The 13,130-nt window shown below is 41.0% G+C and overlaps 1 pseudogene; it reads left to right on the top strand.

Moving 5' to 3' along the window:
• The first annotated feature begins 4,004 nt into the window (after positions 1–4,004).
• Positions 4,005–6,652, top strand: LOC133087187 (serine/threonine-protein phosphatase 1 regulatory subunit 10-like; annotated as a pseudogene).
• The last annotated feature ends 6,478 nt before the right edge of the window (positions 6,653–13,130 follow it).

Below are 13,130 nucleotides of genomic sequence, written 5' to 3'. Positions count from 1 at the left end.
GTTATCAACTTCTGTTGTGGTTATCAGTTGTTGCCTAACAAACCACCCCAAAACTTAGTAGCTTTAAAAAAAAAATCATTATATCTCTCGATTTTGTGTGTCAATATTTGAGGTAAGCCTTGAATGACCAGTTCTTCAGCTCCACATGAAGTGAACTGGGGTCAGTTGATATTCAGCTGGCAGTTGGGCTGGTCTGAAGGATCCAAGATAGCTTCACTCACATGACTGAGACATTGGCAAGGACAGCTGGAAGGCTAGATTTAACCTACTCTTGAAGGCCTTCTCTTTGTCCCTCTCTTGAAGGCTGGGCTCAGTCAGGCCCTTCTTTTCTGCCGGTAGTCTCAAAGCCTGTTCATGAAGTATGTCCAGAAGGGATGTCAAACATCTTACATGACACCCAAGGTATCCAAGAGGCAGTGTTCCAAGAGATAGGAAATGGAAGCTTCCAGTTTTTTAAGTCCTGGGCTTGGAAACTGGCAATGTCATTTCTGCCATATTTTATTTATTAGCTAAAGCAGTTCCAGACTCTGCTCAGATTCAAGGGGAAAGTATATGGACATCATCTCTTAACAGAAGGAGCATCAAAGAATTTGTGGCCATATTTAATCTGCCACATAAAGAAAGTTAGCAGTAAAACAAAGAGTTGAACCCAGATCTTCTACCTTCAGATGCATGCATGGGTCATAGCACTCATTCATTCTTTCATTCATTCATGATCCAAGAAACATTTCTGAAATGCGCTGTCTGTTAGGTACCATGTTAGATGCTGAGCAGGATATAAACATTATCTTCTATTCTAGGATAGCCCACAGTCTAATGAGGTTAGTAGATATGTTCACAGATAATGCTAGATACTAATAGAGAGTTATGCCAAATGCTGGGGGAACACCGAAGAGGGAGGGAATATCTACAATGGGAGAGAGGGAATATCAGGAAGGCTTGCTAGAGAAATGACCTTAGAGCTGAGTTTTAAAAGCTGAAGAGAATTTGCTGAGAAGAGAAGACAGTGAAAGACTTTCTAGGCATGGGCCAAGAAGAGGCGGGGTGAGAGAGCATGGTATGTTTGGGAAACATTGAAGAGTTCACGTGATTGATGCGGAGAATGTGAGGAGTACGAGCCTGAAATTAATTTAATGAATTTTTTCCTGAGGTAGTCAGAGAGGTATAGGGAGAAGGTGATTGGAGACTTCATTTCAACCTAATGTTTTTCCTATTGATTCTAGGAGTTGTGACTCCAAAGCTTCTCTTTCTCTGTTTCTATTTGCAACCCTCTCACCCTGTTTCTTCATTAAATCATGGCAATAGGATCAGAGGAAGATAAGGTCATTTAATGTTCTATATTTACATCCAGCATATAAACTCCAGTTTTCCAACATGTGTGCAAGTCTGGGTAACAGACTGTGTGTCATAAATATTCATCCTGCCTTTTCATATGGTTATTTGAAGCCTACATATTAAGCCTGACCTTAGTCTTTAGTGGAGTGGAGATTGACGTGGTTCAACAAGGAGGTATTTTACTTGGCAACAGACTCCAACATGCTAAGTCAAAGACCCATTCCAATACCTGTCCCCTGCAATGCCTTTGTGAAAATTAGAAAAATGTACATCCTCTGGGCAAATACAGGCTCACACCAGGTTTCAGTGGCTTGGAGAGTAGAGCAGGGTCTGAATATCAGCTGCCACTTGTTTCCTGCCTCTGGCACCTTTGTGACATGTACAGAATGTGTGACTCTATGTTCTGGCTTTGACTAGTTATTGGTGTTCTATTGTTAAATTCAGAATAGAGCCTGTGGGAACAGACCAGAGAAGCTAGTTTCTGTCCCCTGCTCCCCACATCCTTTAATTATAAAGTATTCTGTGACTTACTGTTCAAACACTAAACAAATCATTCTCCTTCTTTGTCTTTATTTTCCTCTCTCTGAAAGCTCCAGAGACTGTTCCTTCCTACCTGGAATATAGAGCCCAATTTGTCAGGAATAAGTTTGGTAAGCGTAATATTCTATCCATACTTTCATCTGCCTCAGGAAAATGACTTTTTTTAAAAGTTGTTTTTTTTAAGCGCACAGACCATTTTGAAACACTAACACCAGGAATAAAGAGAAAGAGGGGGAGAAAACATTGCCGACAATCCTGTCTCCTATCGTGTAAACTGTTTTTCATTTCTCCACATAACCTTGGTGACCATTGTCTCCAAGTTCCTAAATTCCAAACTCTGTCAACGTGTGTCATTTTTTATTGTTTTAATGGGAGAAAACATTTCATTTTATTTTCTGCACTTTTTACTGAATAGTATGTCCCCCCAAAATTTCATGTTTCATTCATGCATATACCCAACAAATATTTACTTAGTTCTTATAATTTGCCAGATTCTATTTTAGATGACAAGGATTCAGTAATGAATATGCCAAAGCTCTTACCCTGAGGACTTAATGCCAGTGAGAGAGACATACAACAAACAATTCAAATGTCAGGTGCTATAAAGCAAATTAAAGCAAGGCAATGGAACAGAAAGTAATGTAGAGAGTGACCATTTTAGAAAATATCTCTTGGAGTAAATACACAATTACTTAATATTTCCCTATGATCAAACATTTAGATCGTTGTTTCTGAGATTGTCTGTCAGTGAAATATATATATATATATATATATATATATATATATATATTTATTTATTTATTTATATTTTTGGCTGTGTTGGGTCTTCATTGCTGCTCAGGCTTTCTCTAGCTGTGGCGAGCGGGGATTATTCTTCATTGTGGTGCGCGGGCTTCTCATTGCAGTGGCTTCTCTTGTTGTAGAGCACCGGCTCTAGGCACGAGGGCTTCAGTAGTTGTGGCATGAGGGCTCAGTAGTTGTGGCTCATGGGCTCTAGAGTGCAGGCTCAGTAGTTGTGGCACATGGGCTTAGTTGCTCTGCGGCATGTGGGATCTTCCCGGACCAGGGCTCGAACCCGTGTCGCCTGCATTGGCATGCGGATTCTTATCCACTGCACCACCAGGGAAGCCCTATGTATTTATTTTTTATTTAATATTTTCCTTTAGAATGAAACTCAAAAAGAGGACTACTGGCAGTTTTAGCTCCTGGTTTTACTGTAAAGATTGTAATCACCACAATTCATGCTTCAGAGGACAAAATGTTAGCAAGAGAGGATTCTGGGAAGATGGCAAAGTAGAAAGTACCAGGATTCTATCTCCCCACCTAGACAACAATTTCACTAGCAGAATCTGCCTCATGTAACTATTTGGAACTCTGGAGTCTATTGAAGGCTTGCTTACAACTTCCAGGGGAAGACTTGCTTCTGACCACAGAGGTGCAGACAAAGAGGCAGGCAGTTGTTGCTGCGCATCCCACCCTGTTGCAAGCTCCTACCCATATAGCTAAATTCCAGGGGATTTAAAGGGCTGGAACCCCTATTTCCTCCCCCCTCATTTTTCTCTTTTCCTTCTGATGGAATTGAAGGGAGAAATAGAAGGCTCGATTCTGGGGCTCTTTTGGAGGTTTGAATTTTCTCAGAGAGACAGGACGGCCACGAGGAAAAAAGAAACAAACCGCAGCAACATCGAAGACCTTGAAAGGAACCTGAGGGTGTCAGGGGAGGAAAAACAGCAGCCACAAGCCCAACCATTTGTGTCTTCTGCCCCTTCCCACCTATCTTGCCCACCCCACCTGCCCACTCTGCCTGGGACTTGAAATCTGTGGCTGAAGGACCATCACCACATAGCTTCAAAAATAATTAACAACCCTCCCTTCCCAAACACACCCAAATTCACTCATCCAGCATTTACTTTTTTGAATCCACTCAGAACTATTTTTCTACAACCCCCCTCCCTAAATGGAGTTGGTCGTGGGAGGGATGAATACTGAGCGGGCCTTAGTTTTTTTTAAAGAGACTTTTTGATCCAATGAGGCCTCCCAAATAATTGAGTTTTGGGTTCTGGTTGGTTGTTTTATTTTTTTCCCCAAATTTTAACCCCCTCCACCCCAAGCCCGATAAAACCTCGATCATGGGTTCGGGTCCCATAGACCCCAAAGAGCCTCCTTAAGCTTAAGGAAGCTGGATAGCTTCCTTAACTGAGATGGGGAAGTCAAGAGTGTGGATGGGATTTCGAAGATCTTCAGTATGATAAAGGAAGCATGAAAGATAGTGAGTCGATGTATTTACTTGAACACTCTCCTGCAGACCTGTTCACTAGAAATATTGGTCAAGTTTACTGATGTTGGTAGTTACAAGTTTCTTAACAATTGGCTGACGTATTCAAAGACAACCAACAACATTCCCCTCTTGCAGCAAATTCTGCTGACGCTGCAGCATCTACCACTCACTGTTGACCATCTCAAGCAGCACAACACAGCCAAACTCGTGAAGCAACTGAGCAAGTCAAGTAAGGATGAAGAGCTCTGGAAATTGGCCTCAGTCCTTATCAGCGACTGAATGACTGTCATCCACTCCCAGAGCAGTACCCAGCCTGCTGAGAAAGATAAGAAGAAACGGAAAGAAGAGGGAAAGAGTTGAACCACCCCTCCTGAGTGACCTTTGACTGAGGTGAAGGCTGAGACTCAGACTGAGGAGGCCCCAGAGAAGAAGAGGGAGAAGCCCAGGTCTCTCTGAACCATGGTGCCCAGTCACGTCACATTCCTTTCCACTAGGCTAGAGCTGGAGACCCCGACTTTGGTGCCTGTAAAGAAGAATGCCAGTGCAGTGGTGGTTTCTGACAAGTACAACCTTAAACCCATCTCCCTCAAGTGTCAGAGTTCCACAGCTGCCCCAGGAGATGCTGCACCCCCTGCAGAGAAGAAATACAAGCCACTCAACATGATACCCAATGCCACCAAAGAGATCAAAGTGAAGATCATCCCACCATAGCCTATGGAGGTCCTGGGCTTTCTGGATGTGCTCAATTCAGCACCTGTTCCAGGCATCAAAATTAAGAAGAAGAAGAAGGTGCTGTCACCCACAGCTGCCAAGTCAAGCACGTTTGAATGGAAAACAAGCGCAGAACCAAGCACAGCAAACCTTCTTCCCCAGAGCCAGCACCTCCTTCTGAGGCTATGGACACAGAACGTCCAGGGACCCCAGTTCCCCCTGTTGAAATCCCAGAACTCATGGATACCGCCTCTGGAACCAGGAGCTTGGGATGCAAAGCCAGTGGAGATCTTAGCCAGCTGACCCAGAAGGGTAGGAAGAGGAAAACTGTGACGTGACCTGAGGAGGGCAAACAGAGAGTATTTCTATTTTGAACTGAATGAAACTAAACGAGTAAATGTGAATAAGATCAAGGACTTTGGCGAGTCAGCTAAGTGAGAGATACTGTCAGACCAACACGCGTTTGAGATAGCCCGGTGTCTGAGCGACAACAACATGGAGGAGAATGTGCCCTGGGTGTGCCCCCGGCTCCTGTGCTGCTCTCGCCTCTCATCACCCCTGGAAGCAGTAGCGAGGATCAGTAGTACATCCAGGCTAAGCAGGAGAAGGGGATCCTTCAGGAGCTCTTCCTGAGCAAGGAAAGTTCTTACAATCCTGATCCTGAGCCCTATGAGCCTATCCCTCCAAAATTCATCCCCCTAGATGAGGCATGTTCCATGGATAAAACCCCATATGTTGAGACCCTGGAGCCTATTAGGTTGGGTGGGCTGTGGTTCACACGACGGGGTAAGTGTTTCCAAGTTGCCTTCTTTCTGGACGATCTTATGGAAAACATGGGTGCCGGGAAGAGCCCCCAGGGCTCTGGAGGAGGAGGCATCGATGTGCAGGAGATCCTCCCTCCCTCATGGGTAGCTCTAACAATCATCCCGCAGAGGAACTGCTGAAGCAAACAGACTATTCAGACAAGGTCAAGCAGATGCCGGTGCCACACAGACTCTTAGGCCCTGATCTGATAGCCAATGGTTTTCTAATGGGAGGCCCCGGGAGCCCCCAAGGGCATGCAGCACTTCCCCCCCTGGACCTAGGGGACCTATGCCTGGTCCCCATGGAGGCCCTGGGGGCCCTGGTGGGCCAGTGGTCCACGTTTCCTCGGTCCCCCACCCCCTCCCTGGGAGCAGTGCAATCCCTTCTAGGATGACCCAGGTGTCCCCATGCAGGGTGGCCTGACACTGGGGGTACCAGGACCAGGTCCTGGACCATCCCATAGAGGCCATGGTGGCCAAGGAGGAAATGAAACTCTTCCTCCTCTTCCATTCTGAGGGACCAGAGGAGGTTTCTCTGGAGAAGGACCCCCAAATGGACGAGGGGGCCCTGGTGGGGGCATGGTTGGAGGCGGTGGGCATGGTCTCCATGAAGGCCCTGGTGGAGGAATGGGTGCTGGTGATGGACATCAGCCCTATGAAGGCCCTGGATATGGAGGGCCCCATGGCCACCAGCCTCATTATGTCCCTGGTCACTGAGGCCACGACCATCGAAGGCCACCCCCTCATAAGTACCGTGGCTATGATGGCCCTGGCCATGCAGGAGGGGGTCACCAGGGGCATGATGGAGGCCACAGCCATGGAGGAGACATGTCAAACTGCCCTGTTTGTTGACATATCATGATGTTTTCATAGCAACTGCTGCTATGAGAACAACTGTGCCTTCTACCACCCGAGTGTCAATGGCCCCTCCTGCCCTAGGGAACCACCTGCCCGCCCCATCCACACACACCCCTATGGACTGTAGCCTTGCTCCTTCCACACTTTTATGGCTTCTGTGAGGCCCATTTTCCCTTTTCCCCAGCTGATGAGCTGGCCCCCTCAGGGCCCACCTGCCTGGGTTCCTGTGGGTTTTCTGATCACTGGTGCACATTGATGTACATATTTTCCTCCAGTCTGGGGAGGAGAGAGACTGGAAACATTCTGTACCTTGGACTGCTTAAGAGGAGACCCAGTTGCCTTCACTTTTTGAGGAGATTTGCCCTGTATCCCAAGCCCCTTTCTGGTATTACCCTTTATGCCTGAGAACCTAAAGCTGGCTATCCTGTAGAATACCTCTACTCTCCTATCGTGGGTCCTCCACATGCACACAGAACTCTGATGCAGGATCAGCTGCACTTATGAAATCATCCCAGTCAAGTTCATTCTTCCTTATGGGGTGGGGAGATGGCAAAAGGGGTATTGTGTATCCTACTGCACTGAGAAGGCTCAATCCAGCTGGATTTGAGTTCTGGAATACACATCATGTCCATTCCTCCTCTGACACAAGCTTTACATTCTTAGTCCTTTCTCAAGTAAGACTTTGCAATCGTCTGTGAATACCCAAGTTTGCATCATGGGTCTGCTAGGTTCAATGATGGCAAATTCATACTGGCATCCAGTGAAAGTTTCAGCTTGCATAGGTGAGGCCATTGATGGTGGTCTACAGCTCATTCTGGACACTGTAAAACACTTCAGTGAGACCAGCTTTCTATCAGCTGAAGCCCAGTATGCTGGGCCTGACAGTCACACTACTTGCACTCCTCTGGGAGTTGGCATGCTCCTGGCCTCCACCTGGAACCTTGTCAGTGTGAGGCCTCCAGCTCCCTTGCCCTGTCAGCCACCTCTGAATCCCCACCAAGTGCTTTCCTGGGTGGATTCAATAAGATGACTTGCCCTCTCACAGCCCTCTCCTTCACTTGTCTCAGCATCAGTTGTTTTCTAAGAAAACAGTGCATTGGTTGGATTTTGTGCACAGTCTTGGGTTAGAGCCACAATGGATTTGAGGATGAGTATTTTCTTTTTCTTTTGGTTTTGTATATTTTGTATATTAATAATAAACAGTGGAAAGAGAAGCAGCTTATTAAAAAATAATAGTACACTCTACAATAGTTGGCAAAACACACATACCAAAACTTATAGGGCTCAGTGAAATCAGTTTTAAGGGGAAAATTTATAGGTATAAACACATTAAAAAAAATAAAGATCTCAAATCAACAATTTAACTGTACAACTTAAGGAACTAGAAAAAGAAGAACAAATTAAACCCAAAGCTAGCAGGAAAAAAAGGAAATAATAAAGATAAAGCAGAGATAAATGAAACAGAATATGCAAACAATGGGAAAAAAATCAATGAAACAAAAAGTTGCTTCTTCAAAAAAATCAACAAAATTGACAAACCTCTAGCTAGAGGGACCAAAAAGGAAGAGAAAAGACTCAAATTACTAAAATCAGAAATGAAAGTGGGGACATAACTACAGATTCTACAGAAATAACAAGGATTATAAGAGATTACTATCAACAAGTATATAGCAACAAATTGGATTACCAAGATGAAATGGTCAAATTACTAGAAAAATAACCCAAGACTAAATCACAAAGAAGCAGAAAATCTGAATAGATCTATAATGAGTAAAGAGATTGAATTCACAACCAAAAATCTCCCTTTGAAGGAAAACCCCCTTCCTGATGCCTTCATTGGTGAATTCTACCAAACATTTTAAAAAGAACAAACACCAATCCTTCCCAAGCTTTTGCAAAAAATTGAAGAGGAGGAAACACTTCTTAACTCATTCTGTGAGGCCAGCATTACCCTGATACCAGAGCCAGACAAAGATACTATTAGAAAACTAAAGATCAATATCCCTTACAAACATTGATGCAAAAATCCTCAACAAAACACTGGCAAAGCAAATTCAGCAACATATTAAAAGGATTATACACCATGACCAGGTGCAATTTATTCCTGGAATGCAAGGATGTTTCATTATATGAAAATCAATCAATACAATACATCACATTCACAGAATGAAGGGGGAGAAACCCACATGATCATATCAACCCACATATCATATCAATGCACAGAAAAAGCATTTGTCAAATTCAACACCCTTTCATGATAAAGAACACTCAAACTTAAGAATATAAGGAAATGACCCCAATATAACAAAAGCTGTATATGAAAACCCTCAGCTAACATCATACTCAATGGTGAAAACCTGAAAGCTTCTCATCTAAGATCAGGAACAAGGTAAGGATGGATGCCCACTTTCACCACTTCTATTCAACATAGTACTGGAAGTGGTAGCCAGAGCAATTAGGCAAGGAAAAAGAAATAGAAGCATCCAAATTGGAAAGAATGAATTAAAAGTATCTCTATTTGCAGATGGTATAAACTTATATGTAGAAAATCCTAAAGATTCCCCCCCCCAAAAAAAACCCTGTTAGAACTAATTAATTAATTCAGCAAACAAGCAGGATACGAAGTCAACACAAAAAACAGTTGCATTTCTACATACTAAGAATGAACAATTTGAAAAGGAAGTTACAAAAAAAATCCTCTTACGATAGCATCAAAAAGAGTAAAATACTTAAGAATTAACCAAGGAGGTTAAGTACAATGAAAACTATAAAACATTGCTGAAAGAAATTAAATAAGACATAAATAAATGGAAACATATCTCATATTTATGGAATGGAAGATTTAATATTGTTTGAATGTCAATATTACCCAAAGCAATTTACAGATTCAATGTAATCCCTACCAAAATACCAACTACTTTTTTTTTGCAAAAATAGAAAAAAAGCATATTAAAATTCACATGACATCTCAAGAGACCACAAATAGTCAAAACAATCTTGAAAAAGAAGAACAAAACTGGAGGACTCACACTTCTTGATTTCAAAACTTACTAAAAAGCTACAGTAACCAAAACAGTGTGGTACTGTCATAAATACAGACGTATAGACCAATGGAATAGAATAGAGAGCCCAGAAATAAACTATCACATATATGGTCAAATGATTTTTGACAAGAGTCCCTAGATCATTCAATGGGGAAAGAACAGTCTTTTCAACAAATAATTTTGGGAAAAATGGATATACATATGCAAAATAATGAAGTTGGACTTTTAGCTAACATAATATAAAAAAATTCCAAATGGATCATGGACCTAAATGTAAAACCTAAAAGAATAAATCTCTTAGAAGAAAACATAGGACAAAAGCTTCACAACATTGAACTTGGAAATGATTTCTTAGCTATGAATTAAGAACATAAATAACAAAAGAAAAATCAGACAAATTGTACTTTATGAAAAATTTAAAATTTTGTGCATCAAAAGGCACTATAACAGAGTAAAAAGGAAAACAACAGAATGGGAGAAAATATCTGCAAATCATTTACCTGATAAGGCATTAATACAGAGAATATATAGAGAACTTCTAAAACTCAACAATAAAAAAGCAACCTGATTCAAAAATGGGCAAAGTACTTGAATAGACATTTCTCCAAAGAAGATATACAAATAGTCAAGAAGCACACAAAAAGATGCTCAGCATTGCTGATCATTAGGAAAATGTAAATCAAAACTATAATGTGGGGACTTCCTTGGTGGTGCAGGGGTTAAGACTCTACGCTCCCAATGCAGGGGCCCTGGGTTTGATCCCTGGTCAGGGAACTAGATCCCACATGCAAGCTGCAACTAAGGAGCCCATGTGCCGCAACTAAAGAAGCCAGCCGGGGGGGAGAGGTTGTGGGATGAATTGGGAGATTGTGATTGACATATATACACTAATATGTATAAAATAGGTAACTAATAAGAACCTGCTGTATAAAAAAATTAAATTAAAAAAAAAAAGAGAAAAAGAATATAAAAACAACAACAACAAAAGAAGCCAGCAAGCTGCAACTAAGGTCCGGCGCAACCAAATAAATAAATTAAAATAAATATTTAAAAAAAACTATAATGTGATATGACCTCACACTAGTTAGGATGGCTTCTATCAAAAAAACAGAAAACAACAAGTGTTGACAAGGATGTGGAGAAATTGGAATGCTTGTGCACAGTGATAACTAGAGAGTTATTTTTTAATAGGTATCGCTATACCTATTAAGTTTCAGTTTTACAGGATGAAAAGAGGTATGGGAATGGATAGTGGTGAGGGCTGTGCAACAATGTGAAGGTATTTAAAACCACTGAACTGTACACTTAAAAATGGTTAAGGGGCTTCCCTGGTGGCGCAGTGGTTAAGAATCCACCTGCCAATGAAGGGGACAGGGGTTCGAGCCCTGCTCCAGGAAGATCCCACATGCCGCGGAGCAACTAAGCCCGTGCACCACAACTACTGAGCCTGCACTCTAGAGTCCGTGAGCCACAACTGCTGAGCCCGCGTGCCACAACTACTGAAGCCCGCACGCCTAGAGCCTGTGCTCTGCAACAAGAGAAGCCACCACAATGAGAGTCCCACGCACTGCAACCAAGAGTAGCCCCCTCTCGCCACATGAGCCCATGAGCAGCAACAAAGACCCAATGCAGCCAAAAATAAAAATAAATAAATAAATTTGAAAAAATAAAATAAACATTTAAGTAAGAAATTATGCCAATTCTCTCAGTGTTTTTCAGAAGATACAGCAGCAGGAATAGTTTCTAACTCATCCTATGAGGCCAGCATTACTATAATTACCAAAACCAGAGAAAGACGTTACAGGAAAAGAAAACTGACCAGTCTCTCTCATGAACATAGATGTAAAAAGTCCTCAACAAAATATTAGTAAATAGAATCTAACAATGTATAAAAAGAATTATATACCAAGTGACATTTACCCCAGGTATGCAAGGCTTGTTCAACATTTGAAAATCAATTAATATAATCCATTACATCATAACCTTAACAGTCTCAAGAAGAAAAATCACATGATCATATTAATAGATGTAGGAAAAGCATTTGACAAAATCCAACACCCATACATGATAAATACTGCCAGTAAACTAGGACTAGAGGGGAACTTCCTCAATGGGATAAAGAATATCTACAAAAAAGCCTGCAGTAGCATTATACTGAATGGTGAGATTCCAACATTAGTGAGAAGATTTTCCGCTGAGATAAAGAACAAGGAAAGGATGTACCCTCACACCACTGCTTTTTAGCATTGTCCTGGAAGTCCTAGTTAATGCAATAAGACAAGAAAAAGAAATAATTAGGGGAGAATGGACACATGTATATGTATGGCTGAGTCCCTTTGTTGTGCACCTGAAACTATCACAACATTGTTAATCAGCTATACTCCAATATAAAATAAAAAGTTAAAAAAAAAGAAAAGGAAATCAAAGTTATACAGATTGAGAAGGAGGAAATCAAACTGATTTTGTTAATAGAAGACATGATTATCTCTATAGAAAATTCCAAAGAATCAACAAAAAACCCCTCCTGGAACTAATAAGTGATTATAGTAAGATTGGAGGATACAGTGTTAACATACAAAAGTCAATTGCTTTCCTATATAACCAGTAATGAACAAGTGGAATTTGAAATTAAAAACACAATATCACTTAACATTAGCACTCCTCAAATTGAAATACTTAGATACATACCTAATAAAATATGTATAAGAACTATATGAGAAAAAACTACAAAATTTTGATTAATGAAATCTAAGAAGAACTAAGTGAATGGAGAGATAGTCCATATTCATGGATAGGAAGACTCAATATTTCCAAGATGTCAGTTCTTCCCAACTTGATCTATAGATTCAATGCAATCCCAATGAAAATCCCAGCAAGTTATTTAGAGGTTATCAACAAACTGATTCTAACGTTTATATGGAGAGGCAAAAAGACCCAGAATAACCAATAGATTATTGAAAAAGAAGAACAAGTTGGAGGATTGATGCTACCCAACTTCAAGACTTACTATAAAGTTGCAATAATGAAGACAGTATGTTATTGGTGAAAGAATAGACAAACAGATTAATGGAACATAATAAGAGTCCAGATAGTCCCACATAAATATAGTCAACTGATCTTTAACAAAGGAGAAAAGGCAATACAATGGAGAAAAGATAATCTTTTCAACAAATAGTACTAGAACAACTAGACACCCACATGTGAAAAAATGGATCTAGACACAGGCCTTACACACTTCACAAAAATTAAATCAAAATGGATCACATCTAAATGTAAAATACAAATATATAAAACTCCTAGAAGATAACATAAGAGAAAAATCTAGATGATTTTGGATTTGGTGATGATTTTTTAGATACAATCCATGAAAGAAAGAATTGATAAGCTGGACTTCATTAAAATTAAAAATTTCTGCTGGGCAGAAGACGCTTTCAAAAGAATGAAAATACAAGCTTCAGAATGAGAAGAAATATTTGCAAAAGAAATACCTGATAATGGACTGTCCTCTAAAATATATAAAGAACTCTGATAACTCAACAACAAGAAAATAAACAACCCTTT

This window comes from Eubalaena glacialis, chromosome 3 (genome assembly GCF_028564815.1).
Source record: "Eubalaena glacialis isolate mEubGla1 chromosome 3, mEubGla1.1.hap2.+ XY, whole genome shotgun sequence".
NCBI classification, from domain to species: Eukaryota; Metazoa; Chordata; class Mammalia; order Artiodactyla; family Balaenidae; genus Eubalaena; species Eubalaena glacialis.
Note: the sequence above shows the minus strand (reverse complement) of the source record. Positions and strands in the feature narration are given on the sequence as shown.